General features: G+C 38.1%; 1 protein-coding gene across 7 annotated transcripts in view; it reads left to right on the plus strand.

Annotated features, from left to right (window-relative positions):
* Positions 1–14,955, plus strand: part of chd9 (chromodomain helicase DNA binding protein 9) — a 96,327-nt gene that overhangs the window by 9,366 nt on the left and 72,006 nt on the right. Inside the window, exon 1 of one of the 7 annotated variants that reach the window (XM_023332622.1) lies at positions 10,611–10,707. The exons of 5 other annotated variants lie outside the window; for them this stretch is intronic. The gene's annotated coding sequence lies outside the window, so the exon portion shown is untranslated. Of the gene's footprint in view, positions 1–10,610; positions 10,712–14,955 lie in introns of those variants that run through there. One more of the 7 variants, XM_023332623.1, reaches the window with a different exon arrangement.

Below are 14,955 nucleotides of genomic sequence, written 5' to 3' on the forward strand. Positions count from 1 at the left end.
ACGCTTAGCCACTGTTTAGGCAGCAGTCCTCCTAATCAACCAAGTGGCAAAAGTCAAAAGTAACAATTCTGTTTTGACAGGAAGTAATCTTCAGCAGAAGCCCACTCAGAGTTAGCAGCTAAAAGAAGACATAAAGGATGAAAAAAAAACATAACAATGGCCCAAGAGTACTTTTTAGGGCTGTTGTAAGCGAATATTTTAGTAATCGAGTAATCTATTGATTATCCTTGTGATTAATTGAGTAATCAGATAAAAAAATATAAAATAAAACATTGGTAAATCTAACATAACAGCAGTATTACTATCGCATATCAATGTCAGTCCAATTTTTCACATTTGAGCTAACAATAACTTTTCTGTAGGTTAGAAAATTAACCTGACTCACTTTCCAGGTTAACCTGAAGAAAAGTTATACAAAAATCTGAAATTATATTCGATTTAATAATAAACAGGCAGGCTCACAAATATGCTTATAAAAAATGTCTATACTCCAGCTTTTGGTTTATGTATTCATCTTCAGTGAGTTTAACAGATTAACTCTGACCTTGCCCAAACATTTATAGCTTTTGTGTCCACATTAGCGACGGGATTTGACACCTTTATTCGTCACACACAGAAACATCTACCAGCTACATGCCGCCACAATGAGCCCCACCACCCATTTGTTGAGACCGGGATGATATAAAATACATTTTCCGGTTTGTGACAAAAACCTGGACATTATCATCAATCAATAAAATCTTCCCAAGCCGAACTTGAAAACTGGACGTTATGCTGCTAACACTTAGCTTTCGTCAACAACTCAGGCGGAAGTGAGATTGCTGGGTAACGTAAGTAATAACCCGGCCGGAACACGGTGCGCTAAATAATAAAACATAACTTGACGACGCTTCGAGGCAGATAAATTTTCCTCAAGGAATTTTAATAATCGAGGAACTCAAATCACTGGAGGAATCATTTCGGCTCTAGTACTTTCTGTAGGAAGAAAGAAGTAACAAGATTAGTGGACTTGCCTGGAGAAGAAAAGTGGTTAAACAGAGAATTGCTTGGATAGTAGTAAGCAGGCTAACAAAAAAGTAAACTGCAGAAATCCTACATTTTCAAGGAGCCATATTTGTGGTTTTACTTAGGGAAAAGTATTGAAGCTTTCTTTCAGCCAGCTGACCAGCAATTTGTAGCAACAGGTTGGGGAGCATGGCAGTTCTCTTGTCTTTCTGGTACTTTCAATGACTGTAAGAGGATATTAAACCCTTAGGCTGACCGAACACTGCAGAGGTTGACATCTGGATTATCACCAACTGGCCCAAACATATTTTTACTGCCCTTTAACCTATTTCCTCAACTTACATGTATGTACAGTTAATTAACATAGCAGATGTATTGGCTTAAGATAATTTTTTTTTTAAATATTGTGTTTCATGGCACAGATACCAGTCATTTGTGTAATGTTTAACTATCTGAGGTAGAACGTGTGCCTCTCTGCTTGGAAACCTGCAATCAGTGGTGCAGTGGGGGAAGGTGGATATTAGGCGGTTCCTACAGCAGTTTGAAAGGCTTTCAACATGATAATGGTCAGTCTAGCCTGGCCTGTCTATCTGCCCTGTGCGCCGACAGCAGGTCAGGCCTGATTAGGCTAAGAGTGGCAGGAGTGTCTTCAGGACTTAGCTGTAAGCATACTTAGGGCTATATCAAGATGTGGGTCAGGGCAAGCCAGAGGCACTTGCACACAGCCTTGCTGGAGTGTGGGGGTGGTTGCACGCTGTTGTGGTTGCTGTCACAGTTTCTGCGAGTGCGTGTGCATGTGAGTGCAAGCAGTAGGGAAAGAGCTTGCTGTAGGAGAGTGGTTAGCACTTGAGAGACGCGGGGGAGGGGGAAGGTTTGGAGATGGAGAGGGCAGCAGCTCATGGAAAAAGGAGAGAGCTTAGGAAAGAACGGATGGGAAAGAGATGGGGAGGAAGAGCATGAGAGAGAGCGAGAGACAGAGAGAGAGAGAGAACACAAGTGGAGGGGGAGGTGGAGAGAATGCATTAGCCGGCTGTAACAGGCTTCAGGCGGTTCTTGGACCTCAGTTGGCTGGTAACTTAGCAGCATCCATGCAGCTTCCCAGCCCCAGAGTGACACATGACCAGCAGCACATGCGGCAGGCATTTCATGTTCCTGTACAAATGCCAATAGGACACCTAAACTGCAACATGTGGTCCTGTTTTAATAACTTGTTTTAGTTCTTGTATTGAAACAATAAAAAGAAAAATTAACCATCGGAAGGTTAAGCCGAGTCACTAATTCAAATCAGAAAGTCGAAAAAATCCGATATTATGCAAATAGTATATATATATATTTCCTGACGCTTTCAACATACTAAAACAAATGACCACATTGCTGACTTAAGCATGCCTTCTCTGCTTCAGTTAAACTCCCCACAATCCTGTGCTGCAGCACTGTCATTGTCACATGATCAAACAAATACTGCTCCCCCTTAAGAAAAAAAAATTACATCAATAATAAAATAAATATTGGTCGATTATATCCCTAATTTTAAAGATTTATTTCTGTACATTATAGTTTACTTCTGATGAAAATCCCAAATTTAGTATTTCAGCAAATGAGAATAATTCCTAAGACCAGTGAAAATGTGGATCTTTGATACAGAAATGTGGGCATACTGAAAAGTATCCATTATAATGTATACACTCCGTACTTGGTCGGTGTTTTTTTTGCATGACTTGCTGTATCAATAGCCTCTTTCACAAAACACCTCAAGGTGTTTCACCCGTGATTTGGCAAGTGGCCTCGTGTCACGTGACCTGTATAAGGCAGGCCGGATTCATGGATTTGAGGGTATGATGCATTTATGACGCATCTTGTGCACTCCCATAATGGGGCTTAAACCAGGTATTAGTATGTTTAGCAGCGTGAGCATCCCCATTAAGCTTGCCAGCAGAGGGAAGAATAAAGCTCTCTAAAATGTCATTGTAGACTCTGGCTGCTCTGACTTTGGACTTGATAATATTGTGAATCAACACCAGCAGGTTCACAATAAACCTCAAGAAACTTAGATTCTGTGCCCCTCCACTGGTTCTTTAGACTCCAGGACCTTAATTTACTTATGAAACATTTTCCTTCATCTAAAGACGATCTTAGACCAGGGTCTGCAACCCTAGCACTTGAGATCTACCGTCCTGCGGATTTTAGATGCAATGTACACTCAACACACTAGAATCAAATGAATGGCTCTTTATCAGGCCTTTGCTAAACTTGATGGCTGAAGAGTTAATGCAATCATTTTATTCAGCTGTGTTAGAGTGGGGATGCATCTAAAACTTGCAGGACAATAGATCATGCCATTGAGTGACAGTTGAGTCCTTTTTCTCTGGCAAGGTGCTTCTGATGATATTACTGGTTCATGAGTGGCTTAGCTAGAACAATGTGACAGTTGTTGCCCATTTCATTGGGATATTTGTGTTTGGAGGCTCTTTCCCTGTTATTTCTGTTGCTTGTGCATTTTTTTTCTACCACTTAGCTTTCCATTAAGCATGCTTGGTACTTCTGGACAATCATGTCAGCAGCCTTTCCCATGATTTTGTAGGACATAACATTGCTATAACATTTATGCATTAAAAATTCTTATTTTATTAATCTTATGTAATATAAAAACTTTCTGAAAAATGCTACTTTGGGTTTTCATCGGCTGTGAGCCATAATCATTACAATTACGAGAAATGAGTACTTGCTATGTATTGCAAATTTTTTGCTCAGGTCCCTTTTGAAAATGAGATCTAGATCTCAACGAGGTTTACCTGATTAAATAAAGGAATATATATATATATATATATATCTATATATATATATATATATATATATATAGATATATATATACTTGCAATATGGGTGGAAACCATTAAGTTATTGAAATAACCAACTAATTTAGCAATTGATTAATTTTTAACTGAAGTATACAAACTGATTAACAGGCAATTTGCTGAAAATCAACATATTCAAAAGAGTATTTATGCTAAAACTGCAAAAAATACATTCTACATTAACAATAAAAACATGTTTGTCTGTAATGTTTCACCCAAAACTCAAATATTTTAATGAATTTCTAATATTGTATAAAAAAGGATTAAATCGGTAATAAAAAACCTATAGAATGTGCCAGTTGTAATAGAACAAACAATTACAAAAAAGTTGTTAGTTGCAGCCATACTTGCAATATACTTATGAGTGTATGTTTGAGTGTGTATGCATGTGTAGTGAATCTGTGCAGTAGAAGTTTCATTTTTGAACTGACTTTGAAAATTTATTACAAATTCAATGTTATTGTAATTGAACACACCCTCTTAGATGTATTTAAATATAGACTTTTGAGCACAGATGTGTTCGTTTTTACTTTCTCTACTCTTACATTCTTTGTGTAGTAATTACGTATGTGACTACAAGGTTGCAGGACCTGCTTGAGTGACTAATTTTTGATCTCTAAACAAGGTCTGTTTCCTGGCAGCAGACCTGCCATGTGCCGCTGCTTCTGAAACCAGATCTGTGGCCCTGAGCCAAAACACAAGTGGTGTTTTGAGTACCCTGACTCTTCCTCAGCAGGTGACAACAAAACTTATGGTCTTCCTTTACCGGCGCTCATCCTCACTGCCCATTGACTCATCTGCAGAGGTCCTTGATTAAAACAGGGCCTTGAAGCACAGCCATATGCAAGAGCCTCCTCCCTGTCTGTGTCAACATCCAGGCCTGTGTTGATGCTTACAGGCTGACTGTGCTATTCAAGTGCACTGATGTGTGAAGAGCCTTCTGATGGCGTGTTTGCTGAACAGGCAGGGCATCAGGGGAAAGCGGCCCACTCTCCTCTCCCCCGCAGTGAATGTGACTAATTAGGGTTTCCAGTGACTGTAATGGTCAGCTGCAGATGTGATGAGCAACCAAGGCTCAACACTGATTGAGTGGCCCAGGTTTCTGTGTTGTACAGTTAATTTGAGTATAACAGGTTAGTCTGTAGTAGCTGGTTATTAGTTTGACTCCCATGATAACAGCTAGGGCCTTGAAGCTTGCCTGAAGCAGTGAAGCGATACTCTGCTGGGCCGGGTCCTGGTTTGTGGTACTTATGTTCACGTCCTGTCAGTCACAAATCTGACACTGTTGTGTGTCTTTTCAGGAACTCAGACAGGAAGACTGGTGTCTTTGCAAATTCTGCACATGTGAAATAGGTAGACAAGCTGATATTGAAATTTCATATACTGTAGGGTTGCTTGTGATTTGTCATGTAGTGTAAAAAAAACCAATCACTTTCTTTTATTTTTAGGGTTTTAATTACTTGTTTTAAACAATCTGGTATCAACATTCTTTGAATGAAATACATAGCTGAATGTTCATCTGAAAATCATAGCCTGTTTTCCTATAAACTTTGTCTTTCTTTAAATATCATGAACAAAATGCTAAGATGTGCACTTTTAAGTACAAAATATAGGGATAACGTGTTAGCCTGTTGCAATAAGCAATTAATCAGTTAATTGCATGATAATAAATTAAAAATGAGCTTGATAATTTCTATTCTCATTATTTTTTGAAAGGGAAATCTGGTCTACATATCTCATAATTTATTTTTAATGCTTTTGGTTGTATGTGGTTTTTATTTCATTTATATTGTTTTTATTTGCTGGGTTTTGTTTTGGATATTTAAAATATATTTCAGTTACAACACAGAGTGTTATGTACTTAAGGTTTATTAGTCTTTTAGGAGAACTTGCATTATTGTACCACTATCACTATATTACTTGAAAATTGTCCCAAAACCGTTATCATTTATCACAGGAATCTTTAGGACAATTTATCCACTAATGAAATGTATCCTGACAGACCTAATAATGTGCCACTTTCTGTATTACAAAAACAGATGACATTATGCATTTATTGTGTTCAGAATATTTGGCATGAGTTGAATTTTTAATGACGTAAAAATACTAATTTCAGTCATGATTGCAATTCTGTTTTAACACCTTTTTTAAATTTAATATTTGACACTTTAATATAGCAACAAAATATTCCTTACCAATTGTATTTATTAACCATATGTGTTGTTAATTAGTTTGAGAGTTTGACTCACACGCAATTAAATGTGACAGAGTTTGTTTTTACTGTCAGCTCATCATTAACCCCTGGGGGTTGTCGACTCGGATCCTAATGCAACACTTGTGTTGCTGTGTTAGTGAAACATTACAGTGCATGTTTTGTCACCTAAAGTGAAGTTTTCCCGCACTTATGTCACGATTCTTAAAAAATGTTCCCAAGCTGTAAGGCAGGACCACCTGTAGAGGATGCCCTGTCCAGTTACAAGCGTGTATTATTAAATAGCTGCTGTTCAGACTTGTGTGGGTGCTGATGCCTCCTGCTGTGACAGCACATTGCAAATCTCCTGACTGGAGGCCTTGGAGTGTGCCTGCAACCACTGCAGGACACAGGAGGCTGCAGCACCTCCTCTCGCACAGAAGGAATGTGCTGCCCTGTGGGATTTCTGCAGCAAGGGGCTTGCAGTATTGGGGAAATTGCCAAAATTGTTAAAATAGTCCCTTTAATTCCAGTGTCCTAGCAGAGTGGGCATTGAGAGGTTCTGCTGTTTTATATTTGTGCAAAATAGACTAAAAGCAAAACCATAGAAATGGTCCTTTAGTTTTCCACATCTTTTCTCTAATATTTCCACAGAGGCAAATTTGTCCTTCTTGTGAAGGAAAAGTTGAGTATCCTACTTTCAGCCAACTAACTGGAAATGCACAACAAGAGCGCAGGGAGTAGGTAATACTGCATTACTCTATGCTTTGTCTAGACAGAGAAACTCTGTTTATTCTTATGCTTTTTCTGGTATCTCATTAAAATGATTTTGAAGTGCAGGAATCTTATGATGAAAAATTGCAGCTGACTAAAAACCACAACCTGTTAAAACTTTTGTATAAATAGTAAATTACTTGATTTAAAAAAATGTATGTATCAAATTCAATCTAACAATGAATAAATGCTTCAGGAAATCATCCCTGTTATGATCAATATAGTGGAATATTTCAGAAATAATTGGTTCAAATTACAAAAAAATAATGTTATGCATCTTTGTTTTAATTTTTTTTTTTTTTTGCAAAACCATATTACAAATGTATGCTATTTTTACACAGGTTTGTCATACTGTGACAATTTGTTGCAAAACAAAAAAAAAGGTGAAAGAAAGACGTAGACCTTAAATTTTTTTCTGTTGCCTTGCAGAACAATGACTGACATCTCTATTAGGCTTTTGGTTTATGGTCGGACAACTGATCCTTTTTTTGGTTCAGTAATGTTTTATTATTATTTCCTTTATTTAATCAGGTAAACGCCATTGAGATCTAGATCTCATTTTCAAGAGGAACCTGGGCAAAAGTCTGCAATACACAGCAACCTGGTTACAAAATAAAACTAATTGATACATATGCACAAGTGTAAAACAGTAGAAAACGATTTAAAAGCAGTGACACCGTTTAATAGAATCTCATTGCCTCTTTTTAAGAACCCCTAGAAATAAATCCAATGAAATCAGTTCTGACATCCTGAGTTCAGACTGGAGCTGATTCCAGGCTGTAGGATCCATCACACTAAATGCTTGCTTCCCCTTTTCAGTGCGAACATGTGGAAAATGCAAAAGAAAAATGTTATTAGAGCATAAAGAATGGGAAATAACAGATCTTTGTAAGAGAGAGCTTAAGTATACTGGAGCCAAGCCGAGTAGAGATTTATAAATCAGGATCATAAAGTGATTGTTTCTCCGTACGCTTAAAGGATGCCATTCAACTTTTGCTTACAACTCACAATGATGTGTAAGACGTCTGCTACTGGTCACAAACCTTAAAGCACAGTGATACACAGTATTCAATTGATTGAAGGCATTTGGTCAAAGCATTCATACATAAAACATCTCCATAATCCAGAAGTGGCAGGAATGTTGCTGCTACCAATTTACTTCTAGCTTTGAGGGAGAAACAAGATCCATTTCGATAATAAAACCCAATCTTCATTTTCAATGTTCGTAACAAATTTGCTATGTGATTTTTAAAAGTATGTATGTATGTGTTGTATAACATGTGTCTGAATTGTCTCAGCTAAATATGGGTGCAAATTAAACTTGGCCCCAAAGGCTAGATAGAAACTGGTTTTAGTGATTTTTAGGACATCAGCTGTGCATTTAAAACATTAAAATGGGAGTTTTTCTTGTTACTTGTCCAATCAACTCTGAGAGAATCCTGAACATTGAGAGCACTGCTGTCTGTGTCTTGCTTGGCCCCCAATTGCTGCTCTACTTTACAAGATCTTAATGTGACACACTGCCTTCAAAGAACAAAATCTTTTATTACTGCAAGTCAGTAAATCTAGTTTAAATCTTAAACTGGTTCTTCACAGCAAAAGTCTATCTTTAAAAATAAGTTAAATTAACATGTTATGACCAATTAATCAAACCCAAAATCAAAAGTTAAGAATTTTTACTTTAAATATTTGAAACATTGTTGTCCATCAACTGTAACAGACCAGAGGCATAACTAGCAGCAAACGGTACACCTGCTCTGTCAGCACCGCCAGTCACTTGAACCGCATTCCCATGCGACTCTGGCAGCTCTTCATTCGCACTATTTAGTTTTTCTTCATCTTTTTTGTGTGGACAGATTGGTAGACGCCTACCTTTGAACTGATGCTGGAGGAGTTGCTTTGAGTACATCACTGCATCTGTCCATGTACGCTTGCTAAAATGCTACATGCTTGTATTTTTAGTTTGTGGAGGTGTTGGAATACTTGGCTTTACCCTAAATATCTCAGCAGAATAAGATAACTACATAAATGAACTGGATCTGCTTTTTTTGCAGAAAAACTGCACTTGATTATACAAACAGATTACGCTTGATGGTAAAGATCTTTGGTGGAAACATGCAAACTACCTGAGGCTCATCTTAATTCACTACAATATCATCAAAACCTTATTTTTAATAAGAGTAATTAAACTAAACAAATTTGCCACACAGATTGATGTATTTTATCCATTTACTTCTGTTCATTTTGAAATGACTTTCAGATAACAAGGCCCAATATTCAGTTGATTAGAAAATTAGATTACCAAAGATAATTAAGTAACATACATATATTTGAAATACAAATGTATAATTACACACATTATACCCATCTAGTATATTGCTGTGTGAACACAGAAACTCATTGCTAAATAAGTTGGCTGTTCATTGAATGCTGTATTTCAGCATGTTAATGGAAAGTCGAGTGGAAGGAAAAAAGGAATACAAGCAACAGCAGCACTGCAATCCAGAACATATGCAGAACTGCTACATTCTTTGTGCTAAGCCAGTACTGAACCAGATCTGACATTAGAAACTGGACCGTTGTTCCAAAGTCGTCTTTTCAGGTAAAAGTAGATTTTGAATTTCATTTGGAAATTAAAATAAATGCTTTAAACATGTCACTCTTTAGTCTTATTAACCTGTAAAAATATCGGTCATATTTTTTAATTCAGTTACTGACTTTAGCTTTTCAGTGATATTTCAGTTAACTGTGTATTGCATTAAGAGCAGCTGTGATCATTGTGGATAAAAGCAGCTCCTGAACTGAAACCTAGTTACTGAAACGTCGCTGTTGTCTCCTTGTTGAGTAAGGTGTCGTCCATTTGATGTCATTTTAGCCTTAAGACCTTTTGTTCTTCTGCCGATCTCCATTGTTTCACACATTGATGTGTGTTACAGTCACTGTTGCTTTAACAAAGAGCTCTATTGTTTTTTTTTCTTGCACTGCTGCTGGGTTGTACGGTTAGTACTTTTCATCACAGCAAAGGCTTCAAATGTAAGAATGCCAGCGGCTGCTGTGCTGAGCAAAATAGAAAAGAGATGGAAGTGGCGACTGGTGGACACTGATGGATACTGATGGCCTGGGCTGCTGTAGCCACTAGAGGCCCCCTGGCAGTGACAGTGAGCAGGTGCCTCATCACTGCCTGTCTGCATCGCTTCCTTAGATTTATTTGACTGGGTATTAGTTGCTTTCCCCTCTCCTTTTTTTGTGTTGACCAGTAAAATTAAAAATAAAAATAACACCATGCTTGGGAAGGTTGGGAGTTTATTTCTTTGAACTAATTTTGATATGTGGCAGGGTTGCTTTTTTTCTTTTTTAATATGCTGGAAGCTTCTGCAAGTCCTGACACACCAGCAAACCAGACTGGGAGGGTAATGCCATAATCAGCCCTGAAACTTGACACTAAGCATCAACCCTGGCTCTCACCCGAACACCCTCATGGGCTGCACACCAGCACAGGAACATTCTGCACACTCACACTCCTGGGAAATCTGCTGTTTCTGTGGCCACATGGTGGTGAGCTGACGTATTCACACACTTTCTCTCTGCTCACCTCCCCCTACATCCCCAGATCCCTCCCTCTTAGTCTGTCTCTCTCTCTTTCTCTCTCTCGCTCTCTGAAGCAGTCTGTCGGTTTTATCTGGCCTGATCGTCCTGTCTGTCTGGAAACCTGCCAGATGAGGGCGGAGGCGGGGGATAACGAAGGGTCAGAGGTAAACAGGAAGTCATGAGGGTTTTGCTTTGGGCGGAAGGGGAGGGCTCAGAGCGTGAGGGGAGGAGGAAGTTGTACTTGGAGAGAGTGTATCGGGAGCATGTGGGAACGCTGCCAGCCCCAACTTTACAGTAGGTCTGAATTTAAACCGAGTCTTTCTGCTGCTTTACTTCCCTTTCTGCTCTCTTTTTGCCACCTTATGTAGAGATCAAGTGTCTTTGAATCATTTGTTTTTCAGAGTTAAGTGGTCGGGGTTTGTTTGTACTGTAAATAAGCGTGGAAGCGTTGCCTGAGTTTGTGTGCGACTGGAATGTGATACTTGTGACATGAAGCAAGCTCCATGAACTCGAGTTAACCTCTCACTGGCAGACGCTAAAGCTGAACCACAGCAGCGCCTCTGATTATACCACGGCTTGATTTGAACAAGACAGGAGGAGAAAAACTTGTAGATTAGCTCTGAGTTACGAGCAGTAGACTAAACTAGAAACACAAAGGTTTAATGACCTCTTTGTCCTTGTGTTTTTACCCGACACAGTGGGTGAAGAGTGTTAATGGGAGTGCCTGTGAAAACCTTTCAAATACACTCTTGGATTAATTTCAGCAGACGTTAAACTTGATGAACTGTGGTTCTCCATGTGAACTTCTGTTCCAGTTCATGTCTTTCTGTTGTTTAAGTAAATGTTAAGTACATTAAACACAGAAGTAGTACGGCAACTCGCTAGTTACTGATTTGTTAGTTCAGCAAACAGGTTTTGTGTCAGTAGGAAGTCATAAGCTTGTTGCCATGGATGCATCTGTATGTGAAGACTTTGTTTGTTGAGAGTTGTGGTTGTAGTAAAACATTCAATTTTAGCTGACATGGCAAATAAATTGCTCAATTTCTGTCTACTTGATTGAAGAAAGTTGCACACTCTGTCAGAATTGCCAACCTGGTTGTTTTACATAAATTTCATAATTCAGTTTTAGTGGGCTGAAGCGATTCAAATCACATGGTTACAAGAAATCTGTCAACTTGATCTACCATTCAACCACAGACAGGAGAGTAGATGCAGAAATGGTTAAGAAGCTCCATTTTGCAAATTAAAGAAATCCACAATTTACATCTAACTAGTTATTTGAAAATAGGTTTTATGCCAAACAATTATACTTACAATTTAATAACGTTGAGACATAAACTGAATCATATCTGTCATTTTTTTAGACACCCATTGCTTTTTAAATGAGTCAAGATGACATAAACACAAAAGTAAAGATATTTTCCTCAGTTGAGGTGCATCAGTCAGAAAAGAGCAATAACTCAGAGTTTTATTTCTGATCATTGAGACTGCTTGTAGCTTTTGCTTAGAGAACCAAAATATTAGTGATGTCTCCTGTTTGTCCCAGTGAAGAAGAGGAGGAAGAACCATGTGTTGGAGTTACAAACATACAGCTCAGAATATGCAGAAAGACTCTCATGACTTAAACTTGTCTTTGAGTCAAATTATTATTTTTCCAAGGACATATTTTTGGATTTTTACATCCGTGCTGCCTATGAAACGCCTGGAGATGTCAGAACCTTGTGATCGTAAACAAAAGCTTTTATCTTAAGACCAAATTAATAAGGCTTTTTTATAAGAAGGAAATGCCTGGGAAAACTTTCTGCTCCATACATAATAAGTTGAACTGACATGTTCTGACAAGCTGGCTTTATAATTGGGATTATTGTTGGACCAAAAGGTGAACCCGAGTCTTTGTCTGAAGTCTTTTCATATTTCATCTTTCTAAAAACTGTATCCTGTTTTAAATGCATAATGCTGTCAACTCTATAAGTTTTTTGTGGAGATGAAGTTTACAATATGACTACTCGTAGCTTCTTTCTACAAAGTTTTGATACTTCAGAATGAGCTGTCGATTTCTGCAGCTCCTCCAGAACACGATAGGCCGGGTTTAGGTAGACATCCATGTCTTGGTGGTTTTGGATTTGTGTCACTTTTTGTCATGACGCTGTTTGTTCACTGATGTTTTCTAACACAGCAGACCCTCGGTCTTTTTAGAGTATCAGAGTACAGGGGTTAGAAAGCAAACACACAATACCTTTTTTCAAATGTAATTTATAATACATTTAGAAACTATGGATGTTCTCCTTCCTCTTCACATTTAGGCATTGCTTTATGTTAGGTCTGTCACATAAACTCAAATAAATACTTTGAGGGTTGTGGTTGCAATGAGACAAAATATGAAAATGTTCAGTGGTTACAAATACAGAAGCAAGGCACTGTACTGTTTGAACAGCAAGTTGGCTGTATTCAAAACAACATCGCTGTTTTAAGGATTATGCAAAATTAATGTTTTATTATGCTCATCTGGAAAGGAATATAAATGGTTGTTTCTCCATTATCTTGTCCTTTTTGAAGTGAGGACATTTATCTGAATTTTTCATATATTTTTAATAAAAACAGTTTGGCCAGTTTTTACATTAGTAAAACACACAGAGTATCATTAACTTACTTAGCTGTAGAGTTTAAAAGTCTTTTTTTTTATTTAATTATTTTATTAATTTTATAATTTTTCTGAAATTGTTTTTAGATTTTGTTTTAACCATATTTTTGAAGACCTCAGACAACTCTTTTTATTTTAGCATGATGTTCACCCTGACTTTAAAAATCAGGTGCTCACCAAGCTAAATATCAGGTTTAAACAGGACTTAGTTCAGAATGCTGAGTAATGAATACATATAGGGGAGTCTTTATGAAGAGCAGCAATTTTTACTCCTTGCCAAGAAGCAGAAACCAACACAAGACAAAAGAAATCCTCACTTCATCACATCCTGAAGGCTGGAGGTTGACTAAGCAGGGAACCACCGTGTCCTGCCTGTGCACTGTTATGATTTCGCCACCGTGTTTGTTCCCTTACAAGCAGGCATTGGCCCTTTTCTCTCCTTGCACCGATTCAATAATGAAGGAGTTGTAAAGGTCTGGCAGTAAGCCCCTTACTTCCCTCGCACTTCATCCCTCACTCATGTCTCTACTTCCCTCTCTCTCTCCTCCGTCTGGCGCTCTCTAGTGCATCCTGAGGGACCTCCTCTCAGCTCCACTCTTCAGTTTGCTCCGACCTTCCCGTTAATGAATAGCATCATCCAGCCTGCCTGTTTTGCACAGTTCAGTTTTGCTTCAGTGCCTGGCGTGTGACCTGCTGTGCCATCTTTGATTCAGAGAGCAGCACATCATTACTCTCAACAACCACAGTTTTAGGAGGAGATTTGGGCGGGCAGGGGGGGTTGCGGTTAAATTGTGCTTGTAGCCCATCATGTGAAGTCCACAAAAAACATTTGCTGGTTTGAAAGGCAGAGCAAGTTTGTTTCTTACATTTGCAGTAGATGAATCACAAAACACCAGCAAAATCTTTAGTTCTTCAAAGGCTGCAAATACTTTTAAAATTTATAGGAAAAAGTTAGGGATGGAGACTTGTATGTAAATACTAGTCAATGCAGATGTAACACAGCTGAAAATATCAGAAACTGCTACAAATTTGTCTCTGGTTGTCTTTGGTTGAGAGAGAGTTGAATTGGTTCCTGAACCACCACAGAGTACCAAACATTATCAGAGATTTTCTTTCATGACAAAATGTTTTTGCCAACAGCTGATAATTGCGCAGCGTGCAGGGAGCTTTAGGCTATTAGAAGCTGGCCAATTCAGGTTATTAAACCAGGTACTGCCAATCAGAGCAGGTGCCAAGTCCTGCTGCAAAGTGAAATTAGCATCCAAGGACAACTTGGGGAAGCATAATGTGCTCTAAAAGAGGACTGCGATGACTTTGGACTTCAAAAAACAGACGCATACTGACAGATGACATGGCTTTCCAAATCCTCACTAGCTGTAGAAATCTACACTGGATCTCAAGAAAATTGGATTCAGTGCCTCCATACTCTTTGGTGATTTTTAAAGAACTGACTGAGTCTCTGTGTTTCTTTTGAATGGACTCTGCTTCATTGTTAAAGATGTGGTTGTCCCTGTTGCTTTTGCATCTTTTTCTACCACATTTTTTCCTTCCACCCAGCTTTCCAATAATTATTTTGTACACAGCACTCTCTACAGTCAGCTTCTTATGACTTATCCTGCTTGTATTTGTCCCATAATTGTGTGGGCCACAACATTCCTATAATAAAATATTTGTGTTTAGAAATCCATTTTATTGATCACGTTTGATATTCAAGCCATTGAAAATACAGTTGCAATTTATCCCCTTGTGTGTAATGAATCTATTTGATTGCCATTATTTTAAATAAATTACTGAGATAAATTTACTTTAGATGATATTGTATTTTAAAACATCTTGATATTGGCAGTGAATTCACGTTTTAACTTAACCAAAAAATGCTAAATGATGATGATGATGGGAAG

Source organism: Xiphophorus maculatus, chromosome 4 (genome assembly GCF_002775205.1).
Source record: "Xiphophorus maculatus strain JP 163 A chromosome 4, X_maculatus-5.0-male, whole genome shotgun sequence".
Lineage (NCBI taxonomy): Eukaryota > Metazoa > Chordata > Actinopteri > Cyprinodontiformes > Poeciliidae > Xiphophorus > Xiphophorus maculatus.